Source organism: Arachis hypogaea, chromosome 5 (assembly GCF_003086295.3).
Source record: "Arachis hypogaea cultivar Tifrunner chromosome 5, arahy.Tifrunner.gnm2.J5K5, whole genome shotgun sequence".
In the NCBI taxonomy this organism is placed as follows: domain Eukaryota; kingdom Viridiplantae; phylum Streptophyta; class Magnoliopsida; order Fabales; family Fabaceae; genus Arachis; species Arachis hypogaea.
The window spans coordinates 19,415,484-19,437,060 of record NC_092040.1 but is presented as its reverse complement, the minus strand read 5'-3'; the positions used below and the strand labels follow the sequence as shown (position 1 = coordinate 19,437,060).

General features: G+C 38.6%; 1 long non-coding RNA gene and 1 other non-coding gene across 2 annotated transcripts; both read right to left on the bottom strand.

The window, feature by feature from the left end:
- Nucleotides 1–726: 726 nt before the first annotated feature.
- On the bottom strand, nt 727–834 carry LOC112804154 (small nucleolar RNA R71). The gene has a single exon (XR_003202772.1). It is a non-coding gene; the product is annotated as a small nucleolar RNA R71 (small nucleolar RNA).
- A 12,757-nt stretch (nt 835–13,591) lies between these two features.
- On the bottom strand, nt 13,592–16,996 carry LOC112803312 (uncharacterized). Its single transcript, XR_011881629.1, has 4 exons — nt 16,394–16,996; nt 16,100–16,174; nt 14,738–14,816; nt 13,592–13,780 (listed from the first exon to the last, which is right to left on the bottom strand). It is a non-coding gene; the product is annotated as an uncharacterized lncRNA (long non-coding RNA).
- Between the last annotated feature and the right edge of the window lie 4,581 nt (nt 16,997–21,577).

The window sequence follows — 21,577 nt, the reverse complement described above, 5'->3', positions numbered from 1 at the left end:
TTTTCGAAAATCATCAATCAATTTTCAAAATTCTTTTTCAAAATCTTTTAACTTATTTTCGAAAATTCTTCCCTTCTTCTCACATCCTAATTCTTCTACCTCCTCCTTCTATTCCTCTGACACCTCAAGGAATCTCTATACTATGACATAGAAGATTCCATATTTTCTTGTTCTCTTCTCTTTCATATGAGCAGGAGCAAAGACAAAAGCACTTTTGTTGAGGCTGACCCTGAACCTGAAAGGACCTTGAAGCAAAAGCTAAGAGAACCTAAAGCACAACTCTCTGTAGAGGACCTAGCAGAATTCTTCAAAGAAGAAGACATGGCAGCTGAAAACAACAACAATGCCAACAATGCAAGGAAGGTGCTGGGTGACTTTACTGCACCTACTCCCGACTTTTATGGGAGAAGCATCTCTATCCCTGCCATTGGAGCAAACAACTTTGAGCTTAAGCCTCAATTAGTTTCTCTAATGCAACAGAATTACAAGTTCCATGGACTTCCATTGGAAGATCCTCATCAGTTTTTAGCTAAATTCTTGCAAATCTGTGACACTGTCAAGACCAATGGGGTTAACCCTGAGGTCTACAGACTTATGCTATTCCTTTTCGCTGTAAGAGACAGAGCTAGGATATGGTTGGATTCAAAACCTAAAGAAAGCCTGAACTCTTGGGAAAAGCTAGTCAATGCCTTCTTGGCAAAGTTCTTTCCACCTCAAAAATTGAGTAAGCTTAGAGTGGAAGTCCAAACCTTCAGACAGAAGGAAGGTGAATCCCTCTATGAAGCTTGGGAAAGATACAAACAATTGATCAGAAAGTGTCCTTCTGACATGCTTTCTGAGTGGAGCATCATAGGTATCTTCTATGATGGTCTGTCTGAACTGTGCAAGATGTCATTGGATAGCTCTGCTGGAGGATCTCTTCATCTGAAGAAGATGCCTGCAGAAGCTCAAGAACTAATTGAAATGGTTGCAAATAACCAATTCATGTACACTTCTGAAAGGAATCCTGTGAACAATGGGATGAATCAGAAGAAAGGTGTTCTTGAGATTGATACTTTGAATGCCATATTGGCTCAGAACAAAATATTGACTCAGCAAGTCAATATGATTTCTCAAAGTTTGTCTGGAATGCAAGCTGCACCAGGCAGTATTAAGGACGCTTCATCTGAAGAAGAAGCTTTTGATCCTGAAAACCCTTCAATGGAAGAGGTGAATTACATTGGAGAACCCTATGGAAACACCTATAATACTTCATGGAGAAATCATCCAAATCTCTCATGGAAGGATCAACAGAGACCTCAACAAGGTTTCAACAACAATAATGGTGGAAGAAACAGGTTTATCAATGGCAAGCCTTTTCCATCATCTTCTCAGCAACAGACACAGAATCCTAAGCAGAGCCACTCTGACTTAGCAACCATGGTCTCTGATCTAATCAAAACCACTCAAAGTTTCATGACTGAAATAAGGTCCTCCATTAGAAACTTGGAGGCACAAGTGGGTCAGCTGAGTAAGAAAGTTACTGAACTCCCTCCTAGTACTCTTCCAAGCAATACAGAAGAGAATCCAAAAGGAGAGTGCAAGGCCATCAACATGGCCGAACTTGGAGAGGAGAAAGAGGTAGTGAGTGCCACTGAGGAAGACTTCAATGGACGTCCACTGGCCTCCAATGAGTTCCCTAATGAGGAACCATGGGAATCTGAGGCTCACACTGAGACCATAGAGATTCGATTGGATTTACTTCTGCCATTCATGAGTTCTGATGAGTATTCTTCCTCTGAAGAGGATGAAGATGTCATTGAAGAGCAAGTTGCTAAGTACCTTGGAGCAATCATGAAGCTAAATGACAAGTTATTTGGTAATGAGACTTGGGAGGATGAACCCCATTTGTTCACCAAAGAACTGGCTGACTTGTCTAGGCAGAAACTACCTCAAAAGAGACAGGACCCTGGGAAGTTCTCAATACCTTGTACAATAGGCACCATGACCTTTAAGAAGGCTCTGTGTGACCTAGGGTCAAGCATAAACCTCATGCCTCTCTCTGTAATGGAGAAGCTAGGGATCTTTGAGGTACAAGCTGCAAGAATCTCACTAGAGATGGCAGACAATTCAAGAAAACAAGCTTATAGACTTGTAGAGGATGTTCTGGTAAAATTTGAAGACCATTACATCCCTGCTGATTTCATAGTCCTAGAGACTGGGAAGTGCATGGATGAATCCATCATCCTTGGCAGACCCTTCCTAGCCACAGCAAAGGCTGTGATTGATGTTGACAGAGGAGAATTGATCATTCAAGTGAATAAAGAATCCTTTGTGTTTAAGGCTCAAGGATATCCCTCTGTAACCATGGAGAGGAAGCATGAAGAGCTTCTCCCAAAACAGAGTCAAACAGAGCCCCCACAGTCAAACTCTAAGTTTGGTGTTGGGAGGCCTCAACCAACTTCTAAGTTTGGTGTTGAACCCCCACATTCAAACTCTAAGTTTGGTGTTGGGAGGTTCTAACATTGCTCTGAGTATCTGTGAGGCTCCATGAGAGCCCACTGTCAAGCTACTGACATTAAAGAAGCGCTTGTTGGGAGGCAACCCAATGTTATATTTATCTATATTTCCTTTGTTATTTTATGTTTTCTGTAGGTTGATGATCATGGGAAGTCACAAAATCAATTGAAAAAGCAAAAACAACATGAAAAACAGAAAGAAAAATAGCACACCCTGGAGGAAAAACTTGCTGGCATTTAAACGCCAGTAAGGACAGCAAATGGGCGTTTAACGCCCAGTCTGGCACCATTCTGGGTGTTTAACGCCAGAAAGGGGCACCAGACTGGCGTTAAACGCCAGGAAAGGGCAAGAAGCTGGTGTTAAACGCCAGAAATGGGCACCAGCCCGGCGTTTAACGCCAGAATTGGCATAAGGGAGCATTTTTGCTCGCCACTTGGTGCAGGGATGAATTTTCCTTGACACCTCAGGATCTGTGGATCCCACAGGATCCCCACCTACCCCACCACTCTCTCTCCTCTTCACCAATTCACCAATCACCTCAACACCTCTTCCCCAAAAACCCCTTGATGAGCGGATAATTTATACGCTTTTTGGCATTGTTTTTAGGTAGTTTTTAGTAAGTTTAAGCTACTTTTAGGGATGTTTTCATTAGTTTTTATGTTAAATTAACATTTCTGGACTTTACTATGAGTTTGTGTGTTTTTCTGTGATTTCAGGTAATTTCTGGCTGAAATTGAGGGACTTGAGCAAAACTCTGAAAAAGGCTAACAAAAGGACTGCTGATGCTGTTGGAATCTGACCTCATTGCACTCGAAACGGATTTTCTGGAGCTACAGAACTTCAATTGGCGCGTTCTTAATGGCGTTGGAAAGTAGACACTCATAGCTTTCCAGCAATATATAATAGTCCATACTTTATGCGGAAATTGATGACGTAACTTGGCGTTGAACGCCAAGTACTTGCTGCTGTCTGGAGTTAAACGCCAGAAACACGTCATGATCCGGAGTTGAACGCCCAAAACACGTTATAACTTGGAGTTCAACTCCAAGAGAAGCTCAGCTCGTGGATAGATCAAGCTCAGTCCAAGCATACACCAAGTGGGCCCCGGAAGTGGATTTATGCATCAATTACTTACTCATGTAAACCCTAGTAGCTAGTTTAGTATATATAAGACTTTTTACTAGTGTATTAGTCGTCTTTTGACCACGTTTCATCTTTGGTCTCAGTTTTGTTTTATTCTTCATCTTAGGAGGCCATTGAGCACGTTTTAGGGGGCTGGCCATTCGGCCATGCCTGAACCTTTCACTTATGTATTTTCAACAGTGGAGTTTCTACACACCATAGATTAAGGGTGTGGAGCTCTGCTGTACCTCAAGTTTCAATACAATTATTATTACTTTCTATTCAATTCTCTTCTATCCTTATTCCAAGATATACGTTACACTTAACTTTGACGAATGTGATGATCCGTGACACTCATCATCATTCTCACCTATGAACGCGCATGACTGACAACCACTTCCGTTCTACTCTAGGCCGGGCGCATATCTCTTAGATTCCCCAACAGAATCTTCGTGGTATAAGCTAGATAGATGGCGGCATTCATGAGGATCCGGAAAGTCTAAACCTTGTCTATGGTATTCCGAGTAGGATTCTGGGATTGAATGACTGTGACGAGCTTCAAACTCCTGAAGGCTGGGCGTGATGACAAGCGCAAAAGAATCAAGGGATTCTATTCCAACCTGATTGAGAACCGACAGATGATTAGCCGTGCTGTGACAGAGCATAGGAACGTTTTCACTGAGAGGATGTGATGTAGCCATTGGCAACGGTGATGCCCTACATACAGCTTGCCATGGAAAGGAGAAGGAAGGATTGGATGAATGTAATAAGAAAATAGAGATACGAGAGGAGCACATCATCTTCACACACTTATCTGAAATTCCCACTATTGCTTTACATAAGTATTTCTATCCCTTTTTATTTTCTATTTGTTTATTAATTTTCGAACTCACCATAAACCAATTTAATCTGCCTAACTGAGATTTACAAGGTGACCATAGCTTGCTTCATACCAACAATCTCTGTGGGATCGACCCTTACTCACGTAAGGTATTACTTGGATGACCCAGTACACTTGCTGGTTAAGTTGAACGGAGTTATGATCACACTAGGGATTATTAAGATCCCAATTATCACACCATGATCTCTTTGGGGTATTTTTGATTTCATACAAATACAAAGAGACCAACTTTGAGGATCACAATTTCGTCCACCAAGTTTTTGGCGCCGTTGCCGGGGATTGTTCGAGTATGGACAACTGACGGTTCATCTTGTTGCTCAGATTAGGTAATTTTCTTTTTATTTTCTTTTCAAAAATTTTTTTCAAATTTTTTCTTTTATTTTCGTTTTTCTAAAAGAATATTTTCGAAAAAATTAATAAAAATCCAAAAAAATTAGAAAATCATAAAAATAAAAAATATTTTGTGTTTCTTGTTTGAGTCTTGAGTCAAATTTTAAGTTTGGTGTCAATTGCATGCTTTAAAATTTTTTCTTGCATTTTTCGAAATTCCATGCATTCATAGTGTTCTTCATGATCTTCAAGTTGTTCTTGACAATTTTTCTTGTTTGATCTTGATGAGTTCTTGTTTTGTGTTGTTTGTTGTTTTTCATATGCATTTTTCGTTTGTTAGAGTCCATGCATTAAAGATTTCTAAGTGTGGTGTCATGCATGTTTTCTTTGCATCAAAAAAAATTTTTTTTTTAAAATATGTTCTTGATGTTCATCATGATCTTCAAAGTGTTCTTGGTGTTCATCTTGACATTCATAGTGTTCTTGCATGCATCTTGTGTTTTGATCCAAAATTTTCATGTTTTGGGTCATGTTTGTGTTTTTCTTTCTCATAATTAAAATATTCAAAAATCAAAAAAATATCTTTTCCTTATTTCCCTCCAAATTTTCGAAATTTTGGGTTGACTTGGTCAAAAATTTTTAAAAATTAGTTGTTTCTTACAAGTCAAGTCAAAATTTCAATTTTAAAAATCTTATCTTTTCAAAATCTTTTTCAAAAATTATATCTTTTTCATTCTTTCCTATTTTTTGAAAATTTCAAAAATATTTTTCAAAATATTTTCAAAATCTTTTTCTTATCTTTATATCATATTTTCGAAAATTCACTAATAATTAATGTGATTGATTCAAAAATTTGAAGTTTGTTACTTTCTTGTTAAGAAAGGTTCAATCTTTAAGTTCTAGAATCTTATCTTGAAGTTTCTTGTTAGTGAAGTAAGTAATTTTAAATTTAAAAATTAAATCTTTTTATCTTTTATCATATCTTTTTCAAAAAAATTTTATCTTTTTTTTCAAAATTTGATTTCAAAATATCTTATCTAACTTCTTATCTTCTTATCTTTTCAAATTTGATTTTAATATCTTTTCAATCAACTAACTAACTTTTTGTTTGTTTCCTATCTTTTTCAAAACCAACTAACTACTCTTCCCTCTCTAATTTTCGAAAATACTTCTCTCTTTTTCAAAAATTCTTTTTGTTTTAAAATTTAATTTTAATCTTATCTTATCTTTAATTTTCAAAAATTACTAACACCTTTTTAAAATTATTTTCGAAATTCTCCCTCTCTTTTCTTATTCTATTTATTTATTTAATTACTAACACTTCTCTTCACCCCTCTTCACCTAAATATCCGAATCCCCTCTTCTACTTTCTTCCCCCTTTCTTTTTCTACTAACATAAAGGAATCTCTATACTGTGACATAGATGATTCCTCTTTCTTTTCTTGTTTTCTTCTCTTTTATATGAGCAGGAGCAAGGATAGAGGCACTCTTGTTGAAATTGATCCAGAACCTGAAAGGACTCTGAAGAGAAAATTAAGAGAAGCTAAGTTACAACAATCTAAAGGTAACCTTTCAGAAATATTAGAACAAGAGAAGGAGATGGCAGCCGAAAATAATAATAATGCAAGAAGAATGCTTGGTGACTTCACAAAGCCAACGTCCAAGTTTGATGGAAGAAGCATCTCCATTCCTGCCATTGGAGCCAATAATTTTGAGCTGAAACCTCAGCTAGTTGCCTTAATGCAACAAAACTGCAAGTTTTATGGACTTCCATCTGAAGATCCTTACCATTTTTTAACTGAGTTGTTGCATATCTGTGAGACTGTAAAGACGAATGGAGTTGATCCTGAAGTCTACAGACTCATGCTTTTCCCTTTTGCTGTAAGAGACAAAGCTAGAATATGGTTGGATTCACAACCCAAGGATAGCCTGGACTCATGGGATAAGCTGGTCACTGCCTTCTTGGATAAATTCTTTCCTCCTCAAAAGCTGAGCAAGCTGAGAGTGGATGTTCAAACCTTCAAGCAAAAAGATGGTGAATCCCTCTATGAAGTTTGGGAAAGATACAAGCAGCTGACCAAAAGATGTCCATCTGACATGTTTTCAGAATGGACCATATTAGATATATTCTATTATGGCCTGTCTGAATTTTCGAAAATGTCATTGGACCATTCGGCAGGTGGATCTATTCACCTAAAGAAAACGCCTGAAGAGGCTCAAGAACTCATTGACATGGTTGCAAACAACCAATTCATGTACACCTCTGAGAGGAATTCCGTGAATAATAGGATACCTCAGAAGAAATGAGTTCTTGAAATTGATGCTCTAAATGCCATATTGGCTCAGAACAAAGTGTTGACTCAACAGGTCAACATGATCTCTCAAAGTCTGAATGGATGGCAACACGCATCCAACAGTACTAAAGAGGCAGCTTCTGAAGAAGCTTATGATCCTGAGAACCCTGCCATGGCAGAGGTTAATTACATGGGTGAACCTTATGGAAACACCTATAACTCATCATGGAGAAATCATCCAAATTTCTCATGGAAGGATCAACAAAAGCCTCAACAAGGCTTTAACAATGGTGGACGCAATAGGCTGAACAATAGCAAGCCATATCCATCATCTTCTCAGCAACAGACAGAGAATTCTGAACAAAACACTTCTAATTTAGCCAATCTAGTCTCTGATCTGTCAAAGGCCACTTTCAGTTTCATGAATGAAACAAGATCCTCCATCAGAAATCTGGAGGCACAAGTGGGCCAGCTGAGTAAGAAAGTCATTGAAACTCCTCCCAGTATTCTCCCAAGCAATACAGAAGAGAATCCAAAAGGAGAATGCAAGGCCATTGATATAATCAATATGGCCGAATGCACAAGGGAGGAGGAGGACGAAAATCCTAGTGAGGAAGACCTCCTGGGACGTCCCTCAAGCAAGAAGGAATTTCCTATTAAGGATCCAAAGGAATCTGAGGCTCATATAGAGACCATAGAGATTCCACTAAATCTCCTTCTGCCATTCATGAGCTCTGAAGACTATTCTTCCTCTGAAGAGGATGAAGATGTGACTGGAGAGCAAGTTGCTCAATATTTAGGAGCTTTCATGAAGCTGAATGCCAAGTTGTTTGGTAATGAGACTTGGGAAAGTGAACTTCCCTTGCTCATTAGTGAACTAGATTCTTGGATTCAGAAAGCTCTACCTCAAAAGAAACAAGATCCTGGCAAGTTCTTAATACCTTGTACCATAGGCACCATGACCTTTGAAAAAGCTCTATGTGATCTAGGGTCAGGGATAAATCTTATGCCACTCTCTGTAATGGAGAAGCTGGGGATCATTGAGGTACAACCTGCCTTGTTCTCATTACAATTGGCAGACAAGTCATTGAGACAAGCTTATGGAATAGTGGAGGACGTGTTAGTAAAGATTGAAGGCCTTTACATCCCTGCTGATTTCATAATCTTAGACACTAGGAAGGAAGAGGATGAATGCATCATCCTTGGAAGACCTTTCCTAGCCACAGCAGAAGCTGTGATAGATGTCAACAGAGGTGAACTAGTCCTTCAATTGAATGGGGACTACCTTGTGTTTAAAGCACATGGCCATCCCTCTGTGACAAAAGAGAGTAAGAATGAAGAGCTTCTCTCAGTTCAGAGTCAAGAAGAGCCCCCACAATCAAATTCTAAGTTTGGTGTTGTGAGGCCACAACCAAACTCTAAGTTTGGTGTTAAGACCCCATATCCAAACTCTAAGTTTGGTGTTGGGACTATACAACATTGACCTGATCACCTTGTGGCTCCATGAGAGCCACTGTCAAGCTATTGACATTAAAGAAGCGCTTGTTGGGAGGCAACCCAATTTTATCTAATTTTTATTTTATTGTTATTTTATGTTTTATTAGGTACATGATCATGAGGAGTCACGAAAAAATCATAAAAATTAAAAGCAGAATCAAAAACAGCAGAAGAAAAAAAATCACACCCTAGAGGAAGCACAGGCTGGCGTTCAACGCCAGTAAGATGCATCTGGCCGGCGTTCAACGCCAGAACAGAGCATCATTCTGGCGCTGAACGCCAAAAACAAGCAACATTCTGGCGCTGAACGCCAGGAATGTGCCTAGAGAAGAAAAGCTGGTGCTGAACGCCAGTAACAAGCATGAAACTGGCGTTCAACGCCAGAAACATGCTTTACATGGGCGTTGAACGCCCAGAATGTGCACCACACGGCGTTTAAACGCCAGAATGGTGTGCAAAGGCATTTTACATGCCTATTTGGTGCAGGGATGGAATTCCTTGACACCTCAGGATCTGTGGACCCCACAGGATCACCTCAGGATCTGTGGATCCCATAGGATCCCCACCTACTATATTCCCACCTTACCTCCTAACCCTACTTTGGGATTTCCCCATGTCACACTACCCAACACTCTTCACCAATCACCTCAATCCCTCTTCCCAATCACCCCCCTCACCACTCACATCCATCCACTCTTCCCCATAAACCCCACCTACCTTCAAAAATTCAAAACCATTTTCCCACCCATTCCCACCCTAAATGGCCGAACATACACTCCCCCCTTTCCCTATATATACCCTTCCATTCTACTTCATTTTCACACAACACAACCCCCTCCTCTTCACCTTGGCCGAACCTACATCTCTCCCTTTCTACCATATTCTCTTCTTCTTCTTCTTCTTCTCTTCTTTCTTCTATTGCTCGAGGACGAGCAATAATTTAAGTTTGGTGTGGTCAAAGTACAATCTTTTTTGTTTTCCACTACCATCAATGGCACCTAAGGCCGGAGAATCCTCTAGAAAAGGAAAAGAGAAGACAAAAGCTTCTACCTCCGAGTCATGGGAGATGGAAAGATTCATCTCCAAGAGCCATCAAGACCACTTCTATGATGTTGTGGCAAAGAAGAAGGTGATCCCTGAGGTCCCTTTCAAGCTCAAGAAAAATGAGTATTCGGAAATCCGACATGAGATCCGAAGAAGAGGTTGGGAAGTCTTAACCAACCCCATGCAACAAGTCGGAATCTTAATGGTTCAAGAGTTCTATGCCAATGCATGGATCACTAGGAACCATGATCAAAGTATGAACCCGAGTCCAAAGAATTATCTCACAATGGTTCGAAAGAAATACTAAGATTTTAGTCCGGAGAATGTAAGGTTGGCATTCCACTTGCCCATGATGCAAGGTGATGAACGCCCCTACACTAGAAGGGTCAACTTTAATCAAAGGTTGGACCAAGTCCTAATGGACATATGTGTGGAAGGAGCTCAATGGAAGAGAGACTCCAAAGGCAAGCCAGTTCAACTAAGAAGACTGACCTCAAGCCTGTGGCTAGAAGATGGTTGGAGTTCATTCAACGCTCCATCATTCCCACTAGCAACCGATCTGAAGTTACTGTGGATCGGGCCATCATGATTCATAGCATCATGATTGGAGAGGAAGTAGAAGTTCATGAGGTCATCTCCAATGAAATCTACAAAATAGCCGACAAGCCCTCCACCATGGCAAGGCTAGCTTTTCCTCACCTTATTTGCCATTTATGTTACTTAGCTGGAGTTATCATAGAAGGAGACATCCCCATTGAAGAGGATAAGCCCATCACCAAGAAGAGGATGGAACAAGCAAGAGAGACCCTCCACGGATCTCAAGAGATGCATGAGGAAGCTCATCATCAAGAAATCCCTGAGATGCCTCAAGGGATGCACTTTCCTCCCAAAAATTATTGGGAACAACTCAACACTTCCTTAGAAGATTTGAGCCACAATGTTGAACAATTAAGGGTGGAACATCATGAGCACTCCATCATTCTCCATGAAATAAGAGAAGACCAAAGAGCAATGAGGGAGGAGCAACAAAGGCAAGGAAGAGACATAGAAGAGCTTAAGGACATTGTTGGTCCTTCAAGAAGAAGACGCCACTAAAGGTGGATTCATTCCTTGTTCTTATTTCTTTCTGCTTTTCGGTTTTTATGTTGTGTTTATCTATGTTTTGTGTCTTTATTTCATGATCATTAGTATGTAGTAACTATGTCTTCAAACTATGAATAAATTCCATGAAATCCTTCACCTCTCTTAAATGAAAAATGTTTTAATTCAAAAGAACAAGAAGTACATGAATTTCGAATTTATCCTTGAATTTAATTTAATTATATTGATGTGGTGACAATACTTTTTGTTTTCTGAATGAATGATTGAACAGTGCATATGTCTTTTGATATTGTTTTTTATGAATGTTAAAATTGTTGGCTCTTGAAAGAATGATGAACAAAGAGAAATGTTATTGATGATCTGAAAAATCATGAAATTGATTCTTGAAGCAAGAAAAAGCAGTGAAAAAGAAAGCTTGCGAAAAAAAAGAAGAAAAAAATTGGCAAAAAAAAATAAAAATAGAAAGAAAAAGAAAAAGCAAGCAGAAAAAGCCAATAGCCCTTAAAACCAAAAGGCAAGGGTAAAAAGGATCCAAGGCTTTGAGCATCAATGGATAGGAGGGCCCAAGGAAATCAAATCCAGGCCTAAGCGGCTAAATCAAGCTGTCCCTAACCATGTGCTTGTGTCATGAAGGTCCAAGTGAAAAGCCTGAGACTGAGTGGTTAAAGTCGTGATCCAAAGCAAAAAGAGTGTGCTTAAGAGCTCTGGACACCACTAACTGGGGACTCTAGCAAAGCTGAGTCACAATCTGAAAAGGTTCATCCAGTCATGTGTCTGTGGCATTTATGTATCCGGTGGTAATACTGGAAAATAAAATGGTTAGGGCCACAGCCAAGACTCATAAGTAGCTGTGTTCAAGAATCAACATACTTAACTAGGAAAGTCAATAACACTATCCGAAATTCTAAGTTTCTAGAGAAGCCAATCATTCTAAACTTCAAAGGAAAAAAATGAGATGCCAAAACTGTTCAGAAGCAAAAAGCTACAAGTCTCGCTCATCTAATTATAATTAATATTCATTGATATTTTGGAATTTATAGTATATTCTCTTCTTTTTATCCTAATTGATTTTCAGTTGCTTGGGGACAAGCAACAATTTAAGTTTGGTGTTGTGATGAGCGGATAATTTATACGCTTTTTGGCATTGTTTTTAGGTAGTTTTTAGTAAGTTTAAGCTACTTTTAGGGATGTTTTCATTAGTTTTTATGTTAAATTCACATTTCTGGACTTTACTATGAGTTTGTGTGTTTTTCTGTGATTTCAGGTAATTTCTGGCTGAAATTGAGGAACTTGAGCAAAACTTTGAAAAAGGCTGACAAAAAGACTGCTGATGCTGTTGGAATCTGACCTCCCTGAACTCGAAATGAATTTTCTGGAGCTACAGAACTCCAATTGGCGCGATCTCAACGGCGTTGGAAAGTAGACATCCAGAGCTTTCCAGCAATATATAATAGTTTATACTTTATGCGGAAATTGACGACGTAACTTGGCGTTGAACGCCAAGTACATGCTGCTGTCTGGAGTTAAACGCTAGAAACACGTCATGATCCGGAGTTGAACGCCCAAAACACGTTATAACTTGGAGTTCAACTCCAAGAGAAGCCTCAGCTCGTGGATAGATCAAGCTCAGCCCAAGCATACACCAAGTGGGCCCCGGAAGTGGATTTATGCATCAATTACTTACTCATGTAAACCCTAGTAGCTAGTTTAGTATATATAAGACTTTTTACTAGTGTATTAGTCGTCTTTTGACCACGTTTCATCTTTGGTCTCAGTTTTGTTTTATTCTTCATCTTAGGAGGCCATTGAGCACGTTTTAGGGGGCTGGCCATTTAGCCATGCTTGAACCTTTCACTTATGTATTTTCAACAGTGGAGTTTCTGCACACCATAGATTAAGGGTGTGGAGCTCTGCTGTACCTCAAGTTTCAATACAATTATTATTACTTTCTATTCAATTCTCTTCTATCCTTATTCCAAGATATACGTTACACTTAACTTTGATGAATGTGATGATCCGTGACACTCATCATCATTCTCACCTATGAACGTGCGTGACTGACAACCACTTCCGTTCTACTCTAGGCCGGGCGCATGTCTCTTAGATTCCCCAACAGAATCTTCGTGGTATAAGCTAGATAGATGGCAGCATTCATGAGGATCCGGAAAGTCTAAACCTTGTCTATCGTATTCCCACTACAAGAAAAACACCCATTCAGGTACACTTGAAAAGTGTAGCCAAAAGTGAAAAAAAAATGATGCCTTAGGCTACGGCTATGCTTTTTGGGCTACGGCTACGCTTTTTTGGGTGATTCCTATTCGACCGTTGCCTATTCTCAAAGGCTACGCTTTTCTGCACCAAGGACTACGCTTTTGGCGTTTAGGAATAGGCAACGCTTTTCAAATGATGCTGTCCAGGACCAAAGGCTACGCTTTTCAGCTTTCATTTCTCTAGAATAAGCTACGCTTTTCAACGCTACTGCATCACTTGTAAAGCGTAACCACATTGTATACCATAGCTACTTTTTATAAGCGTAGCCTTAGGTCCCTCCTTTTTTTTGTATACCATGGCTACTGTATATAAGTGTAGCCTTAGGTCCCTTATTATTTTTTTTAATTTTCTGTATATATATAATATTCTAATAATTATTAATACAACATAATTATACTAAATAATTTCTTTAAATAATAAAAATTATCACATAACCAAAATATATTTATAATAATGATCCAAAAATACTAGAATGAAGTTAATTTTGAATATTCATACATCTCATACTAAAGCAAGCATAGTCATACCAAAATAATCATGATACATTTAGAATTTACTATTAATACTCTACGAAAAACTAAAATATTATATCCTACATAAGTATCTTCTAATAAAAGTCATTAATCAACCATACATGTATCCATTCCTAACACTACTCTATCTTAGCCAATAAACCACAATAATAATCAGCTTAATCTTTATTATCATCCTCAATATTATCCTGCATAATTATATAAAAAAAATTAGAAAAATATTTATAATGACATTCGCAATTATAAAAATTAAAAAATCAAACTCAAAACTATCAATGACTGATATCATTAATTCTTTCTGTACTGTGTGCAAGTTTCACCAATGCATAGTAGTATTTCACAAATCCAAATTTAGAATTCAAAGATAAAAAAAAAAAGCATAAGCTAGATAAAATGCTATAAATGATTGGGGGAACAAGCAGATTCACAAGAAATATTCAAGTTGCAGTTTATATCCAATCAATTATTAAAGAGATTAAATTGTGTAATATACAATGATTTGCCTGTTGGTGCTGTCCAATGTGACATTTGGTAATTGGTAATGGTAGTGTGATTATTCATTAGTCATTAACCACTTCTGGGGGATTGCTTGGGGGAACTCTAACTAAGCAAAAGGGGCCATTTTTTGCAATATTTTATTTATTTTTATTTTTATTTTTATTTTTATTTTATAATTATATAAGACTTTATGAGAGGAAGAAAGATACTGAATGCAAAAATGGATGTCAGTGTTGAAAAGGATCTCGTGTTTTGCATGGAGAGGACATATCATATTATGAACAAGAGGGAGAGTTAATTTTTATACTCAATGAAATAGAACACACACATGCTAATGTTTTGAAACTTTTAAATAATTATTATTTTTTTAATTTACAATTAATTACTTACTCTTCTTAAAATAAGTTTTCTATTAATAGTATTATTAAAAAGGCATCGAAGTTTGGCATTCCATTTGGGCCTATGATATTAAGTCATGATGATTATATTATTACTAAATTACGAATTGAGATTAGGGTATAATAGTCAAGTTAGGGGAAGGGCGTGTGTGAGGAAGGTGTGGAAAAAAAAGAAACAGGACAAGTAATATCTAAATTACAAATTGGTGCAAGTTATTGCTAAATTATATGCCGCAATAAATAACTAACCTGAAATGAAGTTACACTTCTATCTAACTTTGATATGTATTGCAGCTTCCTATGTGCAGAATGTCTATTTGCCAAGATTCTAATACAAAACAAATAAGAATTTTCAGTCAAAATCATAAAAGTGTAATGTAAAGCAATTTCATATAATAATTGTCAATAAAATTCATTGGTCAGCATTCATAATGAACTCAAATGCAAATTACAGAAAATGCATATAATAATTCTCAATAAAATGCTAAGCCAATATCCCTAAATAACTGCACAGAGCATGCACCAAAGTAAAATTATACTGAAGCACTTAGCCAAGCATAATTACAGAAAATAAGAGATCAAGTTTCAATTCCTATGTGACAATCATTGAATGTCTCCACTAATACGTTTAGCCAAGCATCCAAACTGATCATTTTCAAAATTTTAATGAGTCAGTGGTCCATTTCTTTCTTTCAAGTTTCAACATCCTTATAAAATCCCTGTTCTTCAATCATATGTAATTCAAATGCAAATACAGCATACTTCTAAATTAATCACACAGAAAAAGAAATACCAAAATTACATGCCCAGCAGCCTCGTGGCTGAAATTTTGGGAAAAAGTGGAGTTTGTCCCTGAAAGGCCAAAGCATAAAAAGAAATGACAAAATGCATAACTTAATTCCAAATTCTTCAACAATAATTTGTATCTTTCACCAATTAATAAACACAACTGTATAAGTTCACTCAACTAACGAACTCCGTCGACTAGTAACATGGTACCAAAATCAACATTTTGTAGACACAGTCATGAATGCAACATAAACATTGTTGTTACTATAACCACTGAAACTGCATCAATGCAGGAATTGCAGCCATGTGAACCAATTTTTCTATGAAATTAATTTTTAATTTGATTCACATGCTAATGAGATAGAAATTACAACTTACAATATGAAACATGGAGAGGAAAAGCATTAATTAAACATGTATTGAACATTCAGGATATGCAAATTATTTCAACAATAATAGCTACGCACATAGACAAATTGTGCGGTGTTTCTATTGAATATTGAAACCAAAAATTCAAGGAAACCCAATTGAATAATTCGAGCGAATCGTAAATACAGTAGAAGTTAGTATACCATTCAATGATCAAATCTTACGGATTGGAGAAAAAGAAATTAACAAAAACACAAAAAATGCTTGACAGTTAGTACTATGGTAGTAGTAGTGGGCAGGGAATCAAATTTCTGGAAGCTTTGGTGGAAGTTATGCATGTCTTCCATAAAGGACTAATTAACTAATTAATTATATATCAACTTAAAAAAATAAAAACAGAATCAATATGGAAACAAAACTAAAGTGATGCAACAGAGAGCAGACACCACTTACCACTCTTGGAGGAAAACAAAAATCAGTTCGAATGCATCCTTTGGAAGTGTCACACCTAACTCTTTGAGCTCCCTTCTGAAAAAGAACTCAACACACTATTATCTCTGAAATTACCACAACAATGGCGTATCTGGCTCATGCATCAACTTGGTTTACTCTCAAATTTCAACATTGTAATTGAAATACAAGAAATAAATAAGAGCATAGTAGCTGTGTTTGTGATTACTGACCGGAAACCGCTTTCAAAAATCGGAACCCCTGAAATTTCAGAACCAAATAGAAATTAATACATACCTAATCGACGACGTGAGCACAGAGACAACGATGAGAAGCGCAGAGATTGACCCCAGGAGCACGGCAAGCCCTAGCTGCGGCGGCGGCTTCAATCGACCCCAGGAGCGACGACAGCGCACGGCGGAACAGCCTCCTCTCTTGCGTCGCATCTTCGTCCTCTCTCTCCATCTCGTCTGCAAATCGTCTCTCTCTCCCCTCTGGGCTCCCTGCTCCGCGACGGCAATGGCGGCGGCTGCAACGACGTTGCGGCGGTGACCCCCTCTCACTCTCCATTCTCTCGATCACGCTCTCTCATCTCCGTCTCCTCCTCTCCTCCCTCTGGTTCACTCTTTCTCTCGGATCTGGGTGTGTGTGTGTGTGAAAGGGGGCGTGGTGGGGGTGGTGAGTGATGGTGAGAATGAGTGTGAGTGTGTGGGTGTGTTAGGGTTAGGGTTTTGAAGAATTAATTCGAAGGTGATTTGCGAAGGTGAGGGGCGAAACTTTTTTCTGATCAGATGGCGAAAGTGAGGGTATTCAAATGTGAGTGTGATTTGGTGATAAGGAAAAGAAAAATTACTAAGTGTTTGGGTGCATTTGGTCTAGATACATTAGGCTACGCTTTTAAAGTGCACTCAAAATATAGCAAATATGTTACTTTTTAAAAGTGTTTTCTTTGGTATGAAAGGTGTACCTATAGATATTAACATAAGGCTACGCTTTATAAGTGATTTTTGTTGTATCTAAGCCTACACATTTTAAATGATGCTACAATTGTGTTTTCTATTCTCTTATAAAAGGGGAACACGGAGAAAAGCGTAGCCCATTCTATGAATAGGCTACGCTTTTCAAATGTAGCTTAAAAAAAGTGTGGGTGAATGGGTGTTTTTCTTGTAGTGTCCGAGTAGGATTCTGGGATTGAATGACTGTGACGAGCTTCAAACTCTTGAAGGCAGGGCGTGATGACAAGCGCAAAAGAATCAAGGGATTCTATTCCAACCTGATTGAGACCCGACAGATGATTAGCCGTGCTGTGACAGAGCATAGGAACGTTTTCACTGAGAGGATGGGATGTAGCCATTGACAACGGTGATGCCCTACATACAGCTTGCCATGGAAAGGAGAAGGAAGGATTGGATGAATGTAATAAGAAAATAGAGATACGAGAGGAGCACAGCATCTTCACACACTTATATGAAATTTCCACTATTGCTTTACATAAGTATTTCTATCCCTTTTTATTTCTATTTATTTATTAATTTTCGAACTCACCATAAACCAATTTAATCTGCCTAACTGAGATTTACAAGGTGACCATAGCTTGCTTCATACCAACAATCTCTGTGGGATCGACCCTTACTCACGTAAGGTATTACTTGGATGACCCAGTACACTTGCTGGTTAAGTTGAACGGAGTTATGATCACACCAGGGATTATTAAGATCCCAATTATCACACCATGATCTCTTTGGGGTATTTTTGATTTCATACAAATACAAAGAGACCAACTTTGAGGATCACAATTTTGTCCACCACCCCTCACCTATCATATCCCATTATTCTCTTCACCACTCACATCCACCCTTCATAAAACCCCACCTACCTCACCATTTAAATTCAAACCACTTTCCCTCCCAAAACCACCCATCCATGACCGAACCCTACCCCTCTCCCCACCCCTATATAATCCCTTCTTCACTCCTTCATTTTCACACAACCTAAACACTACTTCTCCACCTTGGCTGAACCACAAAGCCACCTCCATCTCCTCTATTTCTTCTTCTTCTACTCTCTTCTTTCTTCTTTTGTTCGAGGACGAGCAAAACTTCTAAGTTTGGTGTGGTGAAAGCATTGCTTTTTGTTTTTCCATAACCATTTATGGCATCTAAGGCCGAAGAAACCTCTAGAAAGAGGAAAGGGAAGGCAAAAGCTTCCACCTCCGAGTCATGGAAGATGGAGAGATTCATCTCAAGGGTGCATCAAGACCACTTCTATGAAGTTGTGGCCATGAAGAAGGTGATCCCCGAGGTCCCTTTCAAACTTAAAAAGAGTGAATATCCGGAGATCCGACATGAGATCTGAAGAAGAGGTTGGGAAGTTCTTACCAACCCCATTCAACAAGTCAGAATCTTAATGGTTCAAGAGTTCTATGCCAATGCATGGATCACCAAGAACCATGATCAAAGTGTGAACCTGGACCCAAAGAATTTGCTTACAATGGTTCGGGAGAAATGCTTAGATTTTAGTCCGGCAAATGTAAGGTTGGCATTCAACTTGCCCATGATGCAAGGAGATGAACACCCTTATACTAGAAGGGTCAACTTTGATCAAAGGTTGGACCAAGTCCTCATAGACATTTGTGAAGAGGGCGCTCAATGGAAGAGAGATTCAAGAAGGAAGCCGGTTCAACTGAGAAGGCATGACCTCAAGCCCGTGGCTAGGTGATGGTTGGAGTTTATCCAACGCTCAATCATTCCCACTAGCAACCGGTCCGAAGTTACTATAGACCGGGCCATCATGATTCATAGCATCATGATTGGAGGGGAAATAGAAGTTCATGAGGTTATATCCCAAGAACTTTATAAGGTGGCGGACAAGTCCTCTACCTTGGCAAGGTTAGCCTTCCCTCATCTCATTTGTCACGTCTGTTATTCAGTCGGAATTGACATAGAGGGAGACACCCTCATGGATGAGGACAAGCCCATCACTAAGAAAAGGATGGAGCAAACAAGAGATCCCACTCATCATGAAATCCCTGAGATGCCTCAAGGGATGCACTTTCTTCCACAAAACTATTAGGAGCAAATCAACACCTCCCTAGGAGAATTGAGTTCCAACATGGGACAACTAAGGGTGGAGCACCAAGAACATTCCATCCTCCTCCATGAAATTAGAGAAGATCAAAGAATCATGAGAGAGGAGCAATAAAGGCAAGGAAGAGACATTGAGGAGCTCAAGCGCTCCATTAGATCTTCAAGAGGAAGAACAAGCCGCCATCACTAAGGTGGACCCGTTCTTTAATCTCTTGTCCTTTATTTCTCTGTTTTTCGAATTCTTATGCTTATGTTTCTCTATGTTTGTGTCTTATGATCATTAGTGTCTTAGTGTCTATGCCTTAAAGTTATGAATGTCCTATGAATCCATCACCTTTCTTAAATGAAAAAATGTTCTTAATTGAAAAAGAGAAGAATTGCATGAATTTTGAATTTTATAATAGATTAATTATTTTGATGTGGTGGCAATACTTTGACTTCTAAATGTATGCTTGAACAATGCATATGTCTTTTGAATTTGTTGTTCATGAATGTTGGCTCTTGAAAGAATGATGAAAAAGGAGACATGTTACTGAGGATCTGAAAAATCATAAAAATGATTCTTGAAGCAAGAAAAAGCAGTTGATACAAAAAAAAATGAAAAAAAAGAAAAAGAAATAATAAAGTTGTCCAAGGCAAAAAGAGTGTGCTTAAGAACCCTGGACACCTCTAATTGGGGACTCTAGCAAAGCTGAGTCACAATCTGAAAAGGTTCATCTAGTTATGTGTCTGTGGCATGTATGTATCCGGTGGTAATACTGGAAGACAGAGTGCTTTGGGCCACAGCCAAGACTCATAAAGTAGCTATGTTCAAGAATCATCATACTTAACTAGGAGAATCAATAACACTATCTGGATTCTGAGTTCCTATAGAAGCCCATCATTCTGAATTTCAAAGGATAAAGTGAGATGCCAAAACTGTTCAGAGGCAAAAAGCTAAAAGCCCCGCTCATCTAATTAATACTGATCTTCATAGATGTTTTTGGAATTCACTGTATATTCTCTTCTTTTTATCTTATTTGATCTTCAGTTGCTTGGGGACAAGCAACAATTTAAGTTTGGTGTTGTGATGAGCGGATAATTTATACGCTTTTTGGCATTGTTTTTAGTATGTTTTTAGTATGTTTTAGTTAGTTTTTATTATAATTTTATTAGATTTTAGTTAAAATTCACTTTTCTGGACTTTACTATGAGTTTGTGTGTTTTTCTGTGATTTCAGGTATTTTCTGGCTGAAATTGAGGGACCTGAGCAAAAATCTGATTCAGAGGCTGAAAAGGACTGCAGATGCTGTTGGATTCTGACCTCCCTGCACTCGAAGTGGATTTTCTGGAGCTATAAAAGCCCAATTGGCGCTCTCTCAACTTCATTGGAAAGTAGGCATATTGGGCTTTCCAGCAATGTATAATAGTTCATACTTTTCCCGAGATTTGATGGCCCAAACAGGCATTCCAAGTCAGCTCAAGAATTCTGGCGTTAAATGCCGGAACTGGCACAAGAATGGGAGTTAAACGCCCAAACTGGCACAAAAGCTGGCGTTTAACTCCAAGAAGAGTCTCTACACGAAAATGCTTCAATGCTCAGCCCAAGCACACACCAAGTGGGCCCGAAAGTGGATTTTTATGTCATTTACTCATTTCTGTAAACCCTAGGCTACTAGTTCTCTACAAATAGGACCTTTTGCTATTGTATTTTCATCTTTAGATCTTTGAATCTTTTGATCACGTTTTGGGGGCTGGCCTCTCGGCCATGCCTAGACCTTGTTCTTATGTATTTTCAACGGTGGAGTTTCTACACACCATAGATTAAGGTGTGGAGCTCTGCTGTACCTCGAGTATTAATGCAATTACTATTGTTCTTCTATTCAATTCAGCTTATTCTTATTCTAAGATATTCATTCGTACCCAAGAACATGATGAATGTGATGATTATGTGACGCTCATCATCATTCTCACTTATGAACGCGTGCCTGACAACCACTTCCGTTCTACAAGCAAATAAGGCTTGAATGTTTATCTCTTGGATCCCTTAATCGGAATCTTCGTGGTATAAGCTAGAATTGATGGCGGCATTCAAGAGAGTCCGGAAGGTCTAAACCATGTCTATGGTATTCTGAGTAGGATTCAAGGATTGAATGACTGTGACGAGCTTCAAACTCGCGATTGTGGGGCGTTAGTGACAGACGCAAAAGAATCACTGGATTCTATTCCGACATGATCGGAACCGACAGCTGAATAGCCGTGCTGTGACAGAGCGCGTTGAACATTTTCACTGAAAGGATGGGACTGTAGCCATTGACAACGGTGATGCCCAACATACAGCTTGCCATGGAAAGGAGTAAGAAGAATTGGATAAAGACAGTAGGAAAGCAGAGAGACAGAAGGGACAAAGCATCTT